We start from the raw sequence: 16,199 nt of genomic DNA, 5'->3' as shown, positions 1-16,199 counted from the left end.
GTAACTATTGCTAATTTAAATAATAAAAATATAAAAAAGTGTTAATTTTGTTAGTTTGTTAATTGTAATATCTATTCTAAATGTTAGTAAAATTATTAGTTAAAATTGTTACGTTAATATTGTTGATATAATTAATTTAAAAATCACTCATAAGCTAAAAAAAAGAACAAAATTTGTTAAACACAATACATTTACACTGAACACAACTAGACGTTACATATGAAAATAATGAGCCAAAGGGAATAAAAAGTATTGCCGCACTGGATACGACGACTACGGTATAAGAAAGGAAAAGGGAAAGGAGGTATGAGCTACTGGGTTGCATTTAGCTAAAGTCTTTTCTGATCTAGAGCGCCAAGTGAGAAGGTAGAAAAGTTTTTGAAAGTTATCCGTTACCCACCAAGCACAGTCTAAAGCTTATAGCTCAAGTATAATCCCATATCGGGGATTTTACCTATTATTCGGAATCAGGTATGCTATAAATTGAGGCCGAAATTAGCAATCAAACCCCAGTAGCCAATTTCATACTTAACCCCTAACCCTACTACCAGGACCCGTTAACGTTCGCCTGAGAAGTACTGGTGAGACCGCTCCCCCCGGAAGGCCTTTTATAATCGTGGATCACGCGAAAGTCCAGGGAAAGAATCCGAGGACATTGTTGGGACCGCACCGTTGATTCCGTCCAGACAATCGACGTCAAAAGGGAACAATCGGGTAATTCACCCGTTTTCGCCGCCTGTAGGGCATTCTGAGCTGCCGTCGAATCATCCATCCGATCGGTGGCCCGTTCCCCTGATAAACCATTCCGGGATCCCGAAGAGCTCCAGCATCGGCCGGCCGCAACTACACGCCACACAGACACACACACACAACCGTAAGTCAAAAAGAATATATATCAAAAAGAACAAGAACGTGTTTTACTTGTGTCCTTGACCAGCCCTGTAAGCCGACCCTAAGAGTCCCATGCCCTGGGCCAGGTCCTTCCGACCCGCTCAGTAAGAAAATTTTAAAAGTTACATATGTCTATAAATTTGCAATTTATCTAGCAATTATCACAATAATAAAAATAATTCCTGCTACCGTCGGTATTAATCACGATATGACACATAATGAATACATACAAAATTTTCACAAATAACAATATCTTTTGATCTTTTTACTCGTACTAGATATCCGTTGTAGATAGCGCTTTTAAAGTTCACTCGAGCAGAAAAAACAATTTTCAGAAGAATTTACTCGACCAGGCTGGAGACATCTTTCAGATGCTAGTGCAGAATAAGCAGCCAACTCATTTCAATATATTGTTTACTATAGTTTATGGAAAGTCAATTAAGGGAGGTAATGTTTCCAAAATTTTGAAAATCGCTTGAGATGTTTAAATCGTCATTTCGACAAAGAATGTTCCATTGCTTTTAACCTCACTTCTTTATATTTCAGAATAAATCCTCGATGATACTAAGCAAAACTTCTAGAAGGATTCATGGGAAAACTGAACTCCATATTCCTCATAAAAAAGAATTTAGCTTTGAAAGAATTCGTGATGGCTTTGGAGGGAATCCATGATCAATTTTGAATTTCTTGGATATTATAAAGATGTCTCTCTACAAACTTCTGGAACAATTTCTGAGAAACTTACTATGGAATATTCATAACATTTTTTTGGAAAAAATCCTTGAAGGCAATCTTGGTAAAAAAGAACATTAAACCAATTCACGGTGGAACATCAGGATTTGTTCAGGTGTAATTTGTAAACAAAATTCTTGAGAAAACATCATCAAAATTTTTTAATGTTATCTAGACAAATCCACCCTAGAATAATGTTGACTCTGGAAATGGTTTCCTAAAAACTTTGTCAAATGTATTTTAGAAGAATGTGAACTTCTGTTTCCGTCATAAGAAACATTCCTCAACAGCATTTGAGTTTTATAGTTGGTTTTATAGAAGTCCTGAAGAGCAAATCAAGGTTTTAAAGACCGCTATAAAACTTGAATTGTTACTTGGGATGAGGATAATGATTTATAAATGGAAGCTCAGACTTGTAAAAAGTTTATTTTTTATTTAAAACTAAGGATGAATTCTCCAGGGCTGGACTGAAAATTCTTGCAGCACGTTTCTATGAAAAACTACTGAAACGATTCATGGGACAACTCTGGACGAACTCCCTTCCGACGGAATTTGTGTTGGAGTTCGCGATGAATCTTCATTACACCGATTTCGAAAAAAAGCACATTTGATCCATAATGTTCGATGAAAACTAAACAATAGTTTAGTCAATTGATTTCCCATTGAAACCCGTAACCTAAAATAGATTAGATAATGTTTGATAAAATCTGTGTAACCGAGATGTTTAGGAAAGAAGTCGCAATGAAAAAATCGTGGAGAAGAATCTTCCCGATAGGAACGTATGGAACACAAGAGAACTTGTAAGGTAATTTTCATTTGAAATGTTGGAGGGAACATTCGAAAGCACAATGATTTTTTATCTTTATTTGAGATATTTGCAGCCCGAGGTTGGTTTATCTCTGAAAATATCGTTTACTTTCGTTCTTTTAGTCATCAGGTCATCATGTTAATTGAAAATGAGGACAAATCGTGAGAATGAAACTATTTCAAAAGCATGGCTAGGGACATTGTTTTAATATTTCTTGATGAATTATGTACGTTTAAAAAAAAAAAACTATTGGATACATTCACGAAAGACCTTTGGAGGATGGAACTTCATTTAGACGGAATTTTTGCAGCGGTTCTTGGAAAATAAAAGCTTTGATCCGACTAAACAAAAAATACAAATAACAAAAAAACTGAGATATTTTTACTAACGCCCTGGCTCAGGAAGGAACAGCTGGGATTTTTTTTAAGAACCTGTAAGTTAATTTACTGGAGACCGTTTTGAAAAACAGTATAATGGAAACATTTTAAAAACATTCATTCAATGGAAAATTTATGCAGGTCTTAGAAAAAAATCATAAACAAAATCAGGGTTCATAACTATGAAAATGTTGTGCAAGATTAAGAAAAAGATTTTAGAAACTCATGATGGACTTATGCTACAAAATTATGGAAGAAACCCTTGCATTTGATATAGGTACCGGAGGAATTATTAGATGAAAAAAAAACTTCAGTATGTAATCAAAGTGTAAATTTTTGATGAATTTCTTGAGAAACTCATAATCAAATAGAGTAATAAGAATTCCTGAAATGGCTTCTTTGGATGTAACCGATGGAATGGACCAGACAGGTCGATAAAGTGGATGGGAACATTTAATGGAAGTATTATGAAGAACAGAATTGAAAGTTATCGCAAGCAAGTGCTAAGGTTCCTTGTTATAAAGTTGCGCAAATAGAATTTTCTTACACTGATTCTGAATTAGCTCTTGTTATTATGTTGGCAACTTTCATTTTTGTTCAACCCTTGAAGTGACTCCACGGGAGTGTTCACTTCTGAAGCTTTTTAATTCGATAACCAAGTCACCCACCGAGTTCAAACACGTGAGTTTCTTGCCTTGGGGATAGTCCTCGCTGTCCCCTAAAACCCACAATCTTTAACTTATAAATTTCATGGAATAAGTCTCTTTTGTTCGGTCATTTATTCTTTTGTGTAGTAAATTATTTTTGTTTCGGAATTGTGCGATTCTCCACTGGCAATTTCCAGTAAGAATGAAGAGACATCGAATAAGAAGAGCCTTAAACATCTTCACTAATCCTGTTCCTCTTCAGATTGATTCATTTAGAAACACCAAAATTATAAATATAAACAAAACACAGCAAATTTAGCATAGCTGTCTTCGATCACTAACCAGGAAAATATTCATTGGAGGCGCTTTGAATTTTCCAGGATTCAAAATTTTTCTTGCAATGCGTAATAATAATATTTGGGATTGCGTTAGTGAAACTATTCGATAAAAAAATCATTTTACTACGGACAAATATTGGTCACGTGGATAGCCTTCCAAAAACATGGACACTTAGCAATAGATGAACGAACAGTTTATGACCTACAGTACTCCACGAGTTGATATCGAAGAAAATCATCGACTCAAAGGAGGGAGATATGAAACAGAAGTTCTTTAGGAAGCAGCTCGAAGTGGATTCTATCACAAACGTTCGAATGACACTTGCTCGAATATTCCATTAGTCCGAGTGACAAATGCCCGGATTCCGTTCACCCGAATACCAAACTCCCGAAAAGACCATGCGCCGGAAAAGAACACTCGTATGGACCATTCGCACAAAACCATTGATAATTGTTTTGCCTTTCTCGTACAACTAAGTTGTACCGAAAGGCTATCATTTCACTCCAAATTCGAACTTTTGATAAAAGTCCCGGAGACCCATAGTGTTATATACCATTCGACTCAGCTCGAAGAACTGAACAAATGTCTGTCTGTCCGTGTGTGCGTGTGTGTGTGCACAAAATGCCATAAAAAACATTAGCCAAATTTTCACATAGAAACTCTTAACCGATTTTCTTGCAACAAGTTGCATCCGCCAGAGACTAAAACGCTGTTGATAACTATTGAATTTCATAATAATTGCAAATTGCAAAAAATAGATAATATTAAAATAGTGATGAGACATAGTCACATAGAACAATAACGCGTTATGAAAAATGCCTTGCATCTATGAATATTTTTAAAGTTCATCCATGGCTGCTCCCATTAAGAGTTTCATCGTACTATAAAGATGCTCGTGTTGCACGCATTTAGGCGTAAGTATGCTCTTCGTTCAGTTTCATAGTACTATGAAATTGTCCGAAAGTCAAAATTCGAATATAGGAAATTCGAGAAACTTTTGGCAGAGCCATCTGTCGTCTACTAGTGTAAATTTTCTATCATAACATTAGACGGTGTAACTGTTTTGCCTTTCTTGTACATCATCGAGGTGTAAGCGCAAAGGCTACATTTATTACCTGTTTGCGCTATCACCGCTAGGTGGATTATTCTGGGTTTTTTTTTGTTCATGAGCTGACGCCAGGTATTGCCAGCAAGTACAGCAAGGTTATAGTCTACTGAGTTGTGATGGCAACCTAGTTACTGTTGAAATATTGCAGATCCATTAAAAAAAAAATATTTTGCGGATTCCGTAAAGTTCTTCCGCAGCTGTCAAAGTTCTACCGCAAGCCTGAAAATCTTTAATACACTGAAACAAAAATCTGATATTTGGTAGAATGCCATGCCAAACAGCAGAGAGAAAGTATGAAGTGACAGCTGCGGTAGTTTAAAATTGAACCGTAAAGAGGAAAATTTTCTCTGGAACAGCAACATCTGTACGGATATTTTGTAGACACCCCATATTTGTCCGGGAACAAAATAAAATTTCCATGAAGAATTAGAAATATTCCATAAAAAATAGGAAATTGCCAATAAATGAATCAGGGTATGAGCAATAAATAAATAAACATTGTCAACGAATCCGGAGACAAACCAGCCTAGGGCTGAAAGTCTCCTTAATAAAGATACTAAAAAAGTTTACGAATAATGCAAAATTTCCATAAAGAATTGTGAATTTTACCTAAAACAAAAATAAATTAGCTTAGAAGCTTAGCTCACAATAAAGAGCATTAAAAAAATGAAAACATTTATGGACATTTTGTAGTTTTTCCGTGGAACATTTTTATTTATTTATTTATTTAATACAACATAATTACATAAATAACCGCCTAATGGTTTTCAGAGTATATGCTCTTATGTACACCTAACTACTATGCACTACTAATTCAAAACGCATCCAATTTTTCTCTTGAAGCAAATAAGATCTCGTTCGCTCCTGCAATTTCTGGGTAAATCGTTCCAAAGTTTTACAGCACGGTGGCGAAAGGATACTTTTAGATCATTTGAATTACATCTCGGAACGATAAGTGCTGATACTCGTGAGGATCGAACATATTCAAAGAAATTGTTGAGGTATGAAGGAGGGTTATTTATTATTAACGATTTCAGAAATGTTTCTAGGTTCTCCAGATATATATAATTGACAATCATCCGCATATAAATGAAATTTGCAGTGCGATAGAGATAATGGTAAATCATTGATATACAGTGAAAATAGAAGTGGGCCAAGGATGAATCCTTGAGGTACACCATTCAGGAAAGGGATCAGCTGAGATTGTTTGTTGTTGAAATCTACATATTGTTTTCGGTTTAACAAATAAGAGAGTATTAAATTTACTGATAAATGATCTAACATAAAATTATGTTTGAGCTTATTGCACAGTAATCGATGATCAATGGAATTAAATGCCTTACTAAAATCCAGAAGAGCCATAATTGTCATGTTCTTCCTGTCCAGAGCTTCTTTAATATCATTCTCAATTTTGATTAGTGCGGTAACCGTGCTGCATGTTTTCCTATAGCCCAACTGGAATGGGCATAGCAGTTCATTAACGGTGAGATACTCATTCAATTGTTTTGATAGAATCGCTTCAAATTTTTTTGATAGAGCGCAAAGTATAGAAATCGGACGATAATCCTTCTCATTTATAGGGTTTTCAATTTTACCGATAGGAATCACCTTAGCGACTTTCCAGTCGGCGGGAAACACAGTTGTGGAGATACAACTATTGAATATGTCTGTAATATACGGAAGAGTGATAGACAATGATTTTTTCAAAATATTCAATGATTCCTTTATGAAAAATTCTTCTTTTGTAATAGTAATTTTTGCTTATAAAAGTGCTAATCTATTTTTGTTTTGTGGAAAATTCTTAATTGTTATGGAAATTTTGCGTTTTAGGTGAAAATTTTATATTTATTTATATTTATACTCTGATTTCTTTATTGACATTTTTTTATGGAAAATTTCTAATTTTCTAGGGTAAGTTTTTATTTTAGTCATATTTGCCCGAAGCACGCATATACTTGGAAAATGTGAAAGGATTATGTTTCTCCCTTTATTAACTATTTTTTTACATGATTGTATTTCATCAAACAAACATTTATTTGGCAAAATGCTGATTTCTAAAACGGTAAATAGAGAAGGAATATTTCATACTACCCATTTTCTGGTCGAACTCGTGCTTTACAAGTATTCTTTACCACCACTTCACTTACTAATTATTGGAACGAGTAATTGAGATGCGGTTTTCACTGAGTGAAAGCTGTTGAGTATTCCTTTTAGCTATGTAGGTTTTCTTTTAACCTGCGCTTGATGGGGAAGCGTCATGACCAGTATAATGAAAAAATAAATTTCCCCATACTCATTTGCATGCAAACTTGAAACGGTTTGTGCTAAATCAGTTTTAATCCAAATGAGCTCAAATTTTCTGAGGGCACTCAGAACATGATAAAGAATCAGATGAGCACTATGGAGCAAAATCGATTTTTTGAACCACCCTAATATTTATACAGATTTTTAACACATTCGTTTTTTAGTATAACGCAACTAGTTATGATTCCTTCTTTAAACAAAGAGGTCTTTTTTTTTTATTTCTGTGAATTTTGATACAGTGATCAATTCTTTACTTGTCTAGTGGAGCCAAGGCCAGATGGGCACTTGGTGAAAAAGAGGGGCTTGAAACGGAGTCACGATCATATCCAACCTATTATTACCACACACTTAATATTTTTTACCGGGATCTCAGCGAAATGGTCAACTTTTACCGAGATTCGCACAGCCGTGCCCCAGCAAACATGTTTTTTGCCCAGATTTCTGTCAAAATTGCTGAAAATCAGCAAATAATTTGCCGAAAATCAGCTAACAAACATCATTTTTGCCGGAATATCGGTTTTTTGAATTGCTGGTGCACGGCTGTGCGGATTTTTGCCGAGCTGCAGAAATAAAAACTAAGTGTGCAGACTAAGGCCGGATTGGCCTGTGCTAAAACATAAAAGTCTTCTCCATTCATCTCGGTCCATGGCTGCACTTCGCCAACCACGCAGTCTGGGGAGGGTCCGCAAATCGTCCTCCACCTGATCGATCCACCTTGCCCGCTGTGCACCTCGCCTTCTTGTTCCCGTCGGACCGTTGTCGAGAACCATTTTCACCGGATTACTGTCCGACATTCTGGCTACGTGCCCGGCCCACCGCAGTCTTCCGATTTTCGCGGTGTGAACGATGGATGGTTCTCCCAACAGCTGATGCAACTCGTGGTTCATTCGCCTCCTCCACGTACCGTCCGCCATCTGCACCCCACCATATGGTACGTAGCACTTTCCTTTCGAAAACTCCCAGTGCGCGTTGGTCCTCCACGAGCATCGTCCAGGTATCGTGTCCGTAGAGAACTACCGGTCTTATAAGTGTTTTGTAGATAGTCAATTTGGTACGGCGGCGAACTCTATTCGATCGGAGCGTCTTGCGGAGTCCAAAGTACGTACGATTTCCAGCCACTATGCGTCTCCGAATTTCTCTGCTGGTATCGTTATCGGCGGCCACCAGAGAGCCCAAGAACACGAATTCTTCAACCACCTCGATTTCGTCACCACCGATAGAAACTCGTGGTGGGTGGCTTACATTGACCTCTCTTGAACCTCTTCCTATCATGTACTTCGTTTTCGACGTGCTGATGCCTAGTCCAATCCGTTTAGCTTCGCTTTTCAGTCTGATGTAGGCTTCCTTCATCCTCTCAAAGTTACGTGCCATGATATCAATGTCGTCGGCGAAACCAAATAACTGGACGGACTTCGTGAAAATCGTACCACTCGTGTCAATCCCTGCCCTTCGTATTACTCCTTCCAAAGCGATGTTGAATAGCGGACACGAAAGACCATCACCTTGCCGTAACCCTCTACGCGTTTCGAAGGGACTCGAGAATGCCCCTGAAACTCGAACTACGCACATCACCCGATCCATCGTCGCCTTGATCAACCGTATCAGTTTATCCGGAAATCCGTTTTCGTGCATTAGCTGCCATAGCTGGTCCCGATCGATTGTATCATATGCGGCTTTGAAGTCGATAAATAGATGAGGTGTGGGCACGTTGTATTCGCAGCATTTCTGCAGTACCTGACGTATGGCGAACACCTGGTCTGTGGTGGTCCCAACCCTGGGACCATGCAAAGGTGCAAAGTTTATTGTGATATGGAAGCTTTGTTGTGTAAGATTTATTGTAAAATGATACCAGATTCAAAGTAAATAGGACTGGATACTTAAATATCGCAGATCAGATAAAATATTGTTCGGTAATGAAAATGATCGAATGAACACAAGACGCTTCATCAAGTGTAATATGGTTACCATCTATCCGAAAATCATTCCTCATTTCCGAATAAAATCCAATCAGCCTTTTTGTTAAATATCTTGGCTGTGCATATGCACAGCACATGTTTCGAAATGGACAAATTGATATGAAATTTGCGAAAAAGAATCCACGTGTCTTGGAGGGACTCGAACCCTCAACCTCCTACTTTATAGATAGGCGTGATAACCCCTACACAACAAGACCACTTAAAGGTCACGTTTGCGGAAAAGCACATGGTTTTCGTACGACCGAGTTGCCGAATAATATGCAATTAATTACAATCAGCCTGCTAGCGGATGTGTAGCACAGGATCCATCGATAAACGTATGGTGAACGGCCCAAAGCCCTGATTGGTTGAGTTTCTATTCACGAAGTCGAAGCTGCTGTGCATACATACAAACAGGAGTGACATCACTGGAATTTAGCATGGTGAAGTGAAGGAAATTAAATTTAAAATACTTCCAAAAAAATTGTAAAACTTTTTAATTAAAAACTAATTAACTTTTGGTAGTATAAATTTGTTAATCTACTAAATAAGCACTTGTACATAAAAAAAAATCAAATTATTATGTTTATTGAAAACAAAGTCTAATCCAGTATACCAAAAAGTTTTTAACTAAATATTGTTTTGAATTAAAAAAAAAGGCATTTTAAATTTTATTTCATACTAGTCAACCCGGCAGACGTTGTCCTGCATAGTAGGCGAAAATGTGCGTTCTGAACTGCCCAAGCAAAAATCCTAAACAAATCTTAATTTAATCTTTACTTAAGTCGTGATTTTCGTAAGAAGAAATATCATATAAACCTGTCGGAAAGTATAATGAATGTTTCCGCTGAAGAAATGAAGAAAAACCATCCTGCCGTTTTCGAGTTATGCGGATACGAACACAGACCATTTCATTTTTATTATATAGAAGATATGTTCCGTCTTGAATTTTCATCATCGACACTCATACTCTAAACTTTTTGCAGATGTCTCCGGAGGTAAATAAATGTCAATTTAGGTGAGACATATCCTTACCCTATTTTGCTTAAAGCCGTTAGTTGACCATTCAAACATTCTGCACTATGATCCGCACAATAGGGCACATAGGAACAAAACTCGAGAGCATTTTAATGTTTCAAAGAAAAAAATATGTTAAATGCTTACACACTTCATTTTTCAACAGAAATAGCTATATTTATTCATTTTCATGCGATGGGTTCGTCAGTAATCAAGTTTTACAAAGTTTCAGCAAACTTAAATTTAGAAGAGATTTCATCAAAACTAATATTTCAGTTACTGAGCTTCGTACAATATTATGCTAAAAATCGACAGCAACCGACTTTTTTGCCTTTCTCGTATACTAAATATACGCAAAGGCTATATAATTGTTCCAAAAACAAACTTTTTATAGAAGGCTCGGAGACCCATAGTGTTATGTACCGATCGACTCAGTTCGATGAGGTGATGTATGTGTGTGTACGTGTGTGTGTATGCACAGTGTGCATTGCACGCCCACCCAACAAAATGAAGCAAAAGTGTCACTCTTTTTTCACGCACTTATCCTTAACCGATTCGCTTGCATTCAACGCAGAATCCTGTCCCATTGTTTCCTATTGAAAATTGGCCAGATCAGACTATGGGCTTCGAAGTAATGACCAAAATACTCATCTTATCTTCATCTTATTGGCATTACATCCCCCGCTGGGACAGAGCCGCCTCGCAGCTTAGTGTTCGTTAAGTATTTCCACAGTTATTAACTGCGAGGTTTCTAAGCCAAATAACCATTTTTGCATTTGTATATCATGAGGCTAACACGATGATACTTTTATGCCCAGGAAGTCGAGACAATTTCCAAACCGAAAATTGCTCAAAAGTTATGGTTTAAGTTTAAATTTTTATAACACACGAGAAAAGCACCATCACAGCTAGGTTTTTTTTTGCAGAAATTCCGTTTTGAAATTTAGCTATAAGACAGTGCCTAATTTTGCCGAGCACGAAAAAGAAAAAAAAAGTTTTAAGTTATAAAGGAATGCATTTTCGTGCCTATTTTCGAACAAATGCAAATTAAGACGAAGTTTTCATACTCTTTTTAAAATTTTATTCTGTTTGGGTGTTCGATCAATGAATTATTGGCAGTGGCTGATTTTCTACTCGCCGCAGCCACATCTAGACGCTATAGTGCACAAAATAGCCAGCAAGAGTTAACCGCCAGAAATTTGTATGGCGAAAGACATCTAACGCTGGTTTTCTCAAAATTAGGAACTTTTCATAAAAAACTATTTGGTACCGGTTATGAGGGATGGTGTCCGCTACTACGCATACCAAATATTTTTTCGAATAAAGTGCTTAATTTTGAGAAATCGAACCTTAGATGCCTTTCGCCATACTGATTTCAGAAAGTTAACTCCTTGTGTGCCACTGTAAGCACGCTCAAAGCAGTCGATTCATTTAGGCAAATTGAATTCGGACAACTGTTATTTTCTGGCGTCAGTAATTTTGGCGAGTGTCTTTCGGGTGTCGATAGAATTTCGAAGAGACCATCACAGTAACCGAGAAAGTATATTTCAGTATACTGCCGTGAATCGCATATCTGTCCCATCTTTGCTGGGTTTCCTATTCATATGAGACAAATATGCGATTCACGGCAGTATACGACACTGCACTGATAAGCTTTATCTGTTTTTTACTGCACAGAAATTAGAAAACAACAAGACCAGTAACTGTCAAATTTGACATTTACTAGCCTTGGTTTTTCTAATTTTCATGACGAATGAAAAAGAAGGTTTGTGAAGTTCCCTCAGATATAATGCAATATGGGTTTCTATGTTGGCATATTTCGAACGACTGAAATTTTCGAACGAATCGGTTTTACAAAAATAAAAAAATTGATTTTTTTCTAATTTTCAAAAATGTTTGATACGGTTTACCCAATTATTGTCGTATTTTGCATTTTTAGAAAAAAATAATTCGCAAAAGCCTTGAATAAACTCATAGAGAGCTGTATCATGGAAAAGTTCTCAAATAAATTCCTCAACAAAAATCTTTATTGTCCTGCAAACGGACGATGCGGATTATTTTCGGACTCCTTCCGTCAACAGTGGTAAACGCTGCTTGTGCCGAGATGGGCGTGTTCCTTTTTCAGCACAAGTCTGCCGCTAGTTTCTACAAAACCATCGTGATATAAAACCTGATATAAATGCAACCGATCTTCAAGATCAAGCTAAACAAAAATTGGTCGAAGCGAATGATGATTCTTTTTATCGTTTTTCAGCGACGGGTTTGTTTTCCTTTTTATAGCGATAAATTCAAATATCAAAGTCAAACTTAATCTTTATCTGGAGTTTGTTATCCGCCAGTTACACTAAAATGAGTAATATGGCAGTTACTTACAACATTTGTTGATCCAGGATAACCCCGGTTTGTATGAATTGAACACAAATTGTGTAAATCACTTGAGGCTAGTTCAGCATGCTAGACAAAGTTATTTTCTTCAGATATTTGCTGAAAAATCCTTGTTAGTATGGATTTGCAACAATCGGAAAAGAAAGTAAACAAAGAGAGCTTCTTTTTTGGAAATTCTATGTTTTCAAAAATCAGGTAAGACTTCTCGCGTGATTTTTGAAAACGTCGTAAGTCCAAATGAGAGACTCTCTTTCATTACGCTCTCTTTTGCTAATATCTAGGCTAGTCTAAAATTTGTTGCAATATTTTCACCTCAGCACACTAGACAAAGCTATTTTCTTCAGATCGATGCTGGAAAATCCAATGTAAATGTTAGTATGGCTTTGTAATAATCGAAAGAGAAAGTAAACAAAGAGAGCCTCTCTTTTGGACTTACGACGTTTTCAAAAATCAGGTAAGACTTGTCGATCCTTTGCTCAAATTCAATAGTTCTGGTTCATCTCGAAGAAGCAACTATGACTGCACGACTTGCATTCGGCAGGATATGAAGATTTTATATAAAAATTGATTTTAAGATCAATTAATTTCCTCAAAAATTGAAAATCAAGGATTAACTTCGTGGCTTTCAACTTTCTAATCCATTTGTAATTCTATATCACGTATCATCACGCTCAGAACCATATTTCGTTATTAAATTCCTTCATTAAATAGGATTCCACACAATTGAAAAGTTCATTAATTATAATCGAAGTTTGACCCTTCGATGCTCTAATTAAACTATCCCAGTGACACAATGCGGAATACGGTCACAAGTATCAGGGAATAGAACAACTGATCCATACTCACTGATAAATCAATTATGCAACTGATAACAGAACATCATTTCATTCACACCTCTCCTAACCACCATCATCATCATGGGCTGAAGATAAACAATCAGTTATGACGTTGGATTTTTTTTTATTGGGGACTCCCACCTGCCACTATACTAGTTACAATGCATTGGGAGCACAAATTTTCCTTTCATTTGTTTCCTTCCTTGTGCGGGGCAGAACATCCTCCAGCCAGCGCAGGCGGTTGGATGGGGGACCCAGAGGGGAGTTTGGCCACAAAGTAAGAATCAACAACAACCCAACCGACAACGACCGATGACGACGACGACGACGTCGACAAACTCTACGGTGTCAGTGATATAAAAGTTATGTGTATATTTTTACGATTTGATTTATTTGTTTTTTTTTTCCTCTCTCGCTTTTATCCAATCGTTCAAAAGGGCTCGCTTCCGGATGGAGTTTGGATTGAGCAACAAGGATGAATCAGATTGGGGGGAAGGGGGCAGAACGAGGATTCCGATTCTCTAGACTTCGTCGTACCGGGTCCGGGGGTACATTCAACAGGTTGCTAGTTAATTATATTTTTCTGCCATACTTTTCTAACCTCGACCAACTCTCGGAACAGATTGCACAGGAATGAAGTACAAAACGAACACAGACACCGCCAACGACGACGACGACGATGAATGGATGATTTTGGTACTACCAGCAGCAGAGGGAGGATGGGGGGTTTTAGTGGAGTTTATACATTTTTCTTTTATTCTACACAAACAGAATGCATTTGTCTGATGGTGGGCCACAACCTACAATACGATGCAGGGTGGACCGTTTGGGGGAGGTGTAGAGCGAGTTATGTGCGATTACTAACTGTGTGGCTTTGCGTAGATACTAAATTGAGCTGCTACAAAGTGAAGTGGCATAATAATGAGTTCGGTTCGGTGTGGTGCAGAACAACGATGACGAACACCGAATCGGGCGGTGGTTTTGGGGGAGATGCGCAGGAGTGGGAGTTGGATCGGAAAGGGATAATTTGCATAGGCATTTCATGCAGCATTAGAATTTGATTGCATTGTGGCGTGAGAGAGCGTGCGATTGTGGGGATGAGAGGGAGAAATGAAGGTTGCTGTAAGCGAGACTTCCCTTTCGATGGGATAATTTGTTTATGTTTTTGTGGTTTTTTGACATGTGATGATGATCGGTAATCGGCGTTTCGATAGATTCTGACAGGTTGTAATACGAATTAAAATATTTATATTGATGAATTGCCGGAAGATATGTCTGAATGGTCAAGAAATTAATTTTATTCTCGGTTAATTTTGTGATATTTTGTTTGTAGTTATGTTCTGTTTAGTAAATTTCCTAGGAAAACTGCATTTTTATTTAGTCAATAGTGACTGTCTTTCAATTAGATTTATGGTAAAGAAGAAGGTGAATAGTTAGTGGCAATAAGAATATGAACCTTATCAGTAGAATGCTTGAAATTCTTCCAAGAAGACTGTGAAGGGAAATAGAAGAACTGTACCAGAAATGAAATACGGCTACAATTATTGTAGACCAGTCGATGTCCTTCACTTTCTAAAACACTGCAGGCGAAACATCTTTTACGTGACCGGACGCAAAACACAAAGATCGATACGAAGCGCAGCAAAAAGTAGAACCCAAATGTGCCCAGAAATGCAGTCCGCCGTCATCCGCCAACGAAATCCGCTAGATTCCGAGAATCCTTGACGGGGCGACTGTGAACGATGACGACTAAAACGACGACGACGGCTTCATTTGCATCTCTAATGACGCAAAATTAGACGAAAAACCCTGTGCTGGTGCCTCGCGGCCATCCACAGCCCAATACCTAAGACGCGACCTGCCGAAGGAATTCCGCAGACAGCCAATTTTCATACACGCTGCTTCTGCCGAGATGCCGTTTTATTTTGCTGTTGTTATTTTTGACTGCTGTTGCTGCTGCACTGTCCCCATCAATCCACCGACGACGACGATGACGTTCAACCAACCAAAAAAGATCCTTCGACCGAAAGATAGAGAGACAGAACTGCCGCAAGTCGACACGCAACCATCGGGCACCCTAATGAATTATAATTAACCGCTCTCAACCTGTCGAAAACGAAATGAGTCTCTCTCTCGTCGCAATCGGTTGGTCGGTCGGTCGGCCGGCCGGGACTCCCCTCCCCACGTGCGCGCCATGAACGGTGCTGCATCAAAAACGTTAACGAAAAAAAAACGCGCGGCCAACTTCGTTATCCTTGGCAGGTCGCGCCTCCCCCCCTTTCACATGGTGACCATTAGATCCTCGCACCCAAATTCGCCCAAATAACGTCAACCAGCGAAAAAGAAAAAAAAAACCGCTGTCTTGCAGAAATTTCACCCCTCATTCGGCAATATTACGTTTTGGCTGTTGTTGTTGTTATTGCTGCTGATTACTTTTTTTTTTGGTATATCGCGAACTTCCTCAAGCTGCAATTTGCACGCACACCGGCTGACCGTCGTCATCGTTGAGTCGTGGGTCCGCCGGCGTCGAAGTCATCGGTCGTTTTGTTTCTGTTTTTTTTTGTTCGCTCGGGCTGACGAATGTGGTTCCCCAATAATCGGTTCGGACAACCCACGCTTTTAAAGTCCGAAATCTGATTTGACAATAATTTGTTGGGGGCAAATCGGTCCACAGAAAAGCAAAAGTAAAAAACTACGGAAAGAAGGCTCCGGAAAGTGAGTCCAAGGGGCGATTGAAATATGACGTCCACTATTTTTTTGATATTTCTATAACCCCCCCTCCTCCTCTGTCATTCTTTTT

The 16,199-nt window shown here is 38.0% G+C and overlaps 1 protein-coding gene across 1 annotated transcript in view; it reads right to left on the bottom strand.

Moving 5' to 3' along the window:
* The window catches only part of LOC134205099 (protein distal antenna), a 53,912-nt gene that overhangs the window by 14,534 nt on the left and 23,179 nt on the right, over positions 1-16,199 (bottom strand). The window lies entirely within an intron of this gene.

The sequence above is a fragment of the Armigeres subalbatus genome, chromosome 1 (assembly GCF_024139115.2).
Source record: "Armigeres subalbatus isolate Guangzhou_Male chromosome 1, GZ_Asu_2, whole genome shotgun sequence".
Classification (NCBI taxonomy): Eukaryota; Metazoa; Arthropoda; class Insecta; order Diptera; family Culicidae; genus Armigeres; species Armigeres subalbatus.
The sequence above is the reverse complement of the archived record's forward strand: the minus strand, read 5'-3'. Positions and strand labels throughout refer to the sequence as shown.